Source organism: Saccostrea echinata, unplaced genomic scaffold (assembly GCF_033153115.1).
Source record: "Saccostrea echinata isolate AGI-Se365-2 ecotype Australia unplaced genomic scaffold, CSIRO_AGI_Sech_v1 ptg000087l, whole genome shotgun sequence".
Classification (NCBI taxonomy): Eukaryota; Metazoa; Mollusca; class Bivalvia; order Ostreida; family Ostreidae; genus Saccostrea; species Saccostrea echinata.
The window spans coordinates 129126-136037 of NW_026889836.1; positions in this window are offsets into that span (position 1 = coordinate 129126).

The window sequence follows — 6912 nt, forward strand, 5'->3', positions numbered from 1 at the left end:
CAATTTCTGTGAAATATACAGCATAGTATAGGGGGTCTCAAACTTTTTAAAACCATTAAACTTTTATTTTCTGCTTGATTTATTCTTTAAATTAAAGTATTAAAGAGAATTTGACTAAGAAAAACTCTATCCCTTACCCCCAAAAATTTTTACGGCTGCCTGAGTAAGTACATTTTTCGACAATTTCTGTGAAATATAGTGCATAGTATAGGGGGTCTAAAATCTTAAAAAACCAATAAAATTTTATTTTCTGCATGATTTATTCTTTGTATTGTAGTATTGAAGAGAATATGAGAAAGAAAATCCCTGGTTTTGACCTCTAAAAATTTTTATGACTGTTTGAGTAAGTGCATTTTTCCACAATTTCTGTGAAATACACAGCATAGTATAGGGGGTCTCAAACTTTTTAAAACCATCAAACTTTTATTTTCTGCTTGATTTATTCTTTGAATTAAAGTATTAAAGAGAATTTGACTAAGAAGAACTCTAACCCTTACCCCCAAAAATTTTTACGGCTGCCTGAGTAAGTACATTTTTCGACAATTTCTGTGAAATATAGTGCATAGTATAGGGGGTCTAAAATCTTTAAAAAACAATAAACTTTTATTTTCTGCATGATTTATTCTTTGTATTGTAGTATTAAAGAGAATATGAGAAAGGAGATCCCTAGTTTTTACCTCTAAAAATTTTTAAGACTGTTTGAGTAAGTACATTTTTCGACAATTTCTGTGAAATATACAGCATAGTATAGGGGGTCTCAAACTTTTTTAAAACATTAAACTTTTATTTTCTGCTTGATTTATTCTTTGAATTAAAGCATTAAAGAGAATTTGACTAAGAAGAACTCTATCCCTTACCCCCAAAAATTTTTACGGCTGCCTGAGTAAGTACATTTTTCGACAATTTCTGTGAAATATAGTGCATAGTATAGGGGGTCTAAAATCTTAAAAAAACAATAAACTTTTATTTTCTGCATGATTTATTCTTTGTATTGTAGAATTAAAGGGAATATGAGAAAGAAAATCCCTAGTTTTTACCTCTAAAAATTTTTACGCCTGTTTGAATAAGTACATTTTTCGACAATTTCTGTGAAATATACAGCATAGTATAGGGGGTCTCAAACTTTTTAAAAACATTAATCTTTTATTTTCTGTTTGATTTATTCTTTAAATTAAAGCATTAAAGAGAATTTGACTAAGAAGAACTCTAACCCTTACCCCCAAAAATTTTTACGGCTGCCTGAGTAAGTACATTTTTCGACATTTTCTGTTAAATATACTACATAGTCTAGGGGGTCTAGAACATTAAGGAACCATCAAAGCTTTATTATTTTCATGATTTATTCTTGCTAGGGAGTGTTAAAGAAAATAAGATAAAGAAATTCCCTTGTTTTGATCTCTAAAAATTTTTAAGGCTGTTTGAGTGAGTGCATTTTTCGACAATTTCTGTTAAATTTACTGGATAGTGTAGGGGGTCTAAAACTTTAAAGAACCCATAAACTTTTATTTTCTGCATGATTAATTCTTTGTTTTAATGTATTAAAGAGAATATGACTGAAATAAACCCTAACTCTGACCAACAAAACTTTTTACAGCTGCTTGAGTATGTGCATTTTTCAACAATTTCTGTTAAATATACTACATAGTATAGGGGGTCTACAACTTTAAGGAACCATCAAAGCTTTATTATTTTCATGATTAAATCTTTGTTAGGGAGTATTAAAGAAAATAGGATAAAGAAATTCCCTTGTTTTGAACTCTAAAAATTTTTAAGGCTGTTTGAGTGAGTGCATTTTTCGACAATTTCTGTTAAATTTACTGAATAGTATAGGGGGTCTAAAACTTTAAAGAACCCATAAACTTTTATTTTCTGCATGATTAATTCTTTGTTTTAATGTATTAAAGAGAATATGACTGAAATAAACCCTAACTCTGACCAACAAAACCTTTTACGGCTGCTTGAGTATGTGCATTTTTCGACAATTTCTGTTAAATATACTATATAGTCTAGGGGGTCTAGAACTTTAAGGAACCATCAAAGCTTTATTATTTTCATGATTTTTTCTTTGTTAGGGAGTGTTAAAGAAAATAAGATAAAGAAATTCCCTTGTTTTGATCTCTAAAAATTTTTAAGGCTGTTTGAGTGAGTGCATTTTTCGACAATTTCTGTTAAATTTACTGAATAGAGTAGGGGGTCTAAAACTTTAAAGAACCAATAAACTTTTATTTTCTGCATGATTTATTCTTTGTATTGTAGTATTAAAGAGAATATGAGAAAGAAAATCCCTAGTTTTTACCTCTAAAAATTTTTACGACTGTTTGAGTAAGTACATTTTTCGACAATTTCTGTGAAATAAACAGCATAGTATAGGGGGTCTCAAACTTTTTAAAACCATCAAACTTTTATTTTCTGCTTGATTTATTCTTTGAATTAAATCATTAAAGAGAATTTGACTAAGAAGAACTCTAACCCTTACCCCCATAAATTTTTAAGGCTGCCTGAGTAAGTACATTTTTCGACAATTTCTGTGAAATATAATGCATAGTATAGGGGGTCTAAAATCTTTAAAAAACAATAAACTTTTATTTTCTGCATGATTTATTCTTTGTATTGTAGTATTAAAGAGAATAGGAGAAAGAAAATCCCTAGTTTTGACCTCTAAAAATTTTTAAGACTGTTTGAGTAAGTACATTTTTCGACAATTTCTGTGAAATATACAGCATAGTATAGGGGGTCTCAAACTTTTTAAAACCATTAAACTTTTATTTTCTGCTTGATTTATTCTTTAAATTAAAGTATTAAAGAGAATTTGACTAAGAAAAACTCTATCCCTTACCCCCAAAAATTTTTACGGCTGCCTGAGTAAGTACATTTTTCGACAATTTCTGTGAAATATAGTGCATAGTATAGGGGGTCTAAAATCTTAAAAAACCAATAAAATTTTATTTTCTGCATGATTTATTCTTTGTATTGTAGTATTGAAGAGAATATGAGAAAGAAAATCACTGGTTTTGACCTCTAAAAATTTTTATGACTGTTTGAGTAAGTGCATTTTTCCACAATTTCTGTGAAATATACAGCATAGTATAGGGGGTCTCAAACTTTTTAAAACCATCAAACTTTTATTTTCTGCTTGATTTATTCTTTGAATTAAAGTATTAAAGAGAATTTGACTAAGAAGAACTCTAACCCTTACCCCCAAAAATTTTTACGGCTGCCTGAGTAAGTACATTTTTCGACAATTTCTGTGAAATATAGTGCATAGTATAGGGGGTCTAAAATCTTTAAAAAACAATAAAATTTTATTTTCTGCATGATTTATTCTTTGTATTGTAGTATTAAAGAGAATAGGAGAAAGAAAATCCCTAGTTTTGACCTCTAAAAATTTTTAAGACTGTTTGAGTAAGTACATTTTTCGACAATTTCTGTGAAATATACAGCATAGTATAGGGGGTCTCAAACTTTTTAAAAACATTAAACTTTTATTTTCTGCTTGATTTATTCTTTGAATTAAAGCATTAAAGAGAATTTGACTAAGAAAAACTCTATCCCTTACCCCCAAAAATTTTTACGGCTGCCTGAGTAAGTACATTTTTCGACAATTTCTGTGAAATATAGTGCATAGTATAGGGGGTCTAAAATCTTAAAAAACCAATAAAATTTTATTTTCTGCATGATTTATTCTTTGTATTGTAGTATTGAAGAGAATATGTGAAAGAAAATCACTGGTTCTGACCTCTAAAAATTTTTATGACTGTTTGAGTAAGTACATTTTTCCACAATTTCTGTGAAATATACAGCATAGTATAGGGGGTCTCAAACTTTTTAAAGCCATCAAACTTTTATTTTCTGCTTGATTTATTCTTTGAATTAAAGTATTAAAGAGAATTTGACTTAGAAGAACTCTAACCCTTACCCCCAAAAATTTTTACGGCTGCCTGAGTAAGTACATTTTTCGACAATTTCTGTTAAATATAGTGCATAGTATAGGGGGTCTAAAATCTTTAAAAAACAATAAACTTTTATTTTCTGCATGATTTATTCTTTGTATTGTAGTATTAAAGAGAATATGAGAAAGAAAATCCCTAGTTTTTACCTCTAAAAATTTTTAAGACTGTACATTTTTCGACAATTTCTGTGAAATATACAGCATAGTATAGGGGGTCTCAAACTTTTTAAAAACATTAAACTTTTATTTTCTGCTTGATTTATTCTTTGAATTAAAGCATTAAAGAGAATTTGACTAAGAAAAACTCTATCCCTTACCCCCAAAAATTTTTACGGCTGCCTGAGTAAGTACATTTTTCGACAATTTCTGTGAAATATAATGCATAGTATAGGGGGTCTAAAATCTTTAAAAAACAATAAACTTTTATTTTCTGCATGATTTATTCTTTGTATTGTAGTATTAAAGAGAATAGGAGAAAGAAAATCCCTAGTTTTGACCTCTAAAAATTTTTAAGACTGTTTGAGTAAGTACATTTTTCAACAATTTCTGTGAAATATACAGCATAGTATAGGGGGTCTCAAACTTTTTAAAACCATTAAACTTTTATTTTCTGCTTGATTTATTCTTTAAATTAAAGTATTAAAGAGAATTTGACTAAGAAAAACTCTATCCCTTACCCCCAAAAATTTTTACGGCTGCCTGAGTAAGTACATTTTTCGACAATTTCTGTGAAATATAGTGCATAGTATAGGGGGTCTAAAATCTTAAAAAACCAATAAAATTTTATTTTCTGCATGATTTATTCTTTGTATTGTAGTATTGAAGAGAATATGAGAAAGAAAATCCCTGGTTTTGACCTCTAAAAATTTTTATGACTGTTTGAGTAAGTGCATTTTTCCACAATTTCTGTGAAATACACAGCATAGTATAGGGGGTCTCAAACTTTTTAAAACCATCAAACTTTTATTTTCTGCTTGATTTATTCTTTGAATTAAAGTATTAAAGAGAATTTGACTAAGAAGAACTCTAACCCTTACCCCCAAAAATTTTTACGGCTGCCTGAGTAAGTACATTTTTCGACAATTTCTGTGAAATATAGTGCATAGTATAGGGGGTCTAAAATCTTTAAAAAACAATAAACTTTTATTTTCTGCATGATTTATTCTTTGTATTGTAGTATTAAAGAGAATATGAGAAAGGAAATCCCTAGTTTTTACCTCTAAAAATTTTTAAGACTGTTTGAGTAAGTACATTTTTCGACAATTTCTGTGAAATATACAGCATAGTATAGGGGGTCTCAAACTTTTTAAAAACATTAAACTTTTATTTTCTGCTTGATTTATTCTTTGAATTAAAGCATTAAAGAGAATTTGACTAAGAAGAACTCTATCCCTTACCCCCAAAAATTTTAACGGCTGCCTGAGTAAGTACATTTTTCGACAATTTCTGTGAAATATAGTGCATAGTATAGGGGGTCTAAAATCTTAAAAAAACAATAAACTTTTATTTTCTGCATGATTTATTCTTTGTATTGTAGAATTAAAGAGAATATGAGAAAGAAAATCCCTAGTTTTTACCTCTAAAAATTTTTACGCCTGTTTGAATAAGTACATTTTTCGACAATTTCTGTGAAATATACAGCATAGTATAGGGGGTCTCAAACTTTTTAAAAACATTAATCTTTTATTTTCTGTTTGATTTATTCTTTAAATTAAAGCATTAAAGAGAATTTGACTAAGAAGAACTCTAACCCTTACCCCCAAAAATTTTTACGGCTGCCTGAGTAAGTACATTTTTCGACAATTTCTGTGAAATATAGTGCATAGTATAGGGGGTCTAAAATCTTAAAAAAACAATAAACTTTTATTTTCTGCATGATTTATTCTTTGTATTGTAGTATTAAAGAGAATAGGAGAAAGAAAATCCCTAGTTTTGACCTCTAAAAATTTTTACGACTGTTTGAGTAAGTACATTTTTCGACAATTTCTGTGAAATATACAGCATAGTATAGGGAGTCTCAAACTTTTTAAAACCATTAAACTTTTATTTTCTGCTTGATTTATTCTTTGAATTAAAGTATTAAAGAGAATTTTACCAAGAAAAACTCTAACCCTTACCCCCAAAAATTTTTACGGCTGCTTCAGTAAGTACATTTTTGACAATTTCTGTGAGATATACAGCATAGTATGGGGGGTCCAAAATCTTAGAAAACCAATAAAATTTTATTTTCTGCATGATTTATTCTTTGTATTGTAGTATTAAAGAGAATATGAGAAAGAAAATCCCTAGTTTTTACCTCTAAAAATTTTTACGACTGTTTGAGTAAGTTCGTATACATTTTTCAACAATTTCTGTGATATATACAGAATAGTGAATGGAGTCTTACAATTTGAAAAACCATTTTACTTTTATTTTTTGCTTGATTAATTCCTCATATTAGAGTATTCAAGAAAATTTGACCTAAAAAATACCTGGGTTTTACCTCTAAACATTTTTATGGCTGCTTGAGTAAATGCATTTTTTCGATATTGATTATTGATGAAACAGACAAACACACATTCAGCTGCTAATGAGAACACTCATAACCAAAATAACATTTCAGTTTTTAACTCTTGCACAAACTCACACGTGTGTGTCAGCCAAATTTCACTCTAATTCTCAGATTTTATAGTCTAGAGTATTCCGGAAATAAATACATCATATATATTGGTTTTCCTTCTTCATTTATAGTGTTTGTTCCTGTTCCAAAGGATGTCGAATTTCTTCTAAGTTTTTGGGATTTTTCGAATGATTTATGGTGGGATTTTAGCTTTATTCAGTGTTTGGAAGTACAGGAGTTATCAGTGAGTGAAGATATATATGTGAGGAGCTGCTAACACATCAAGTTCTTCTGCTAACACATGTAAATAGAGGAAATTCGATCGACCAGCACATTTATAATGAAAATGACTGTTATTCCATGC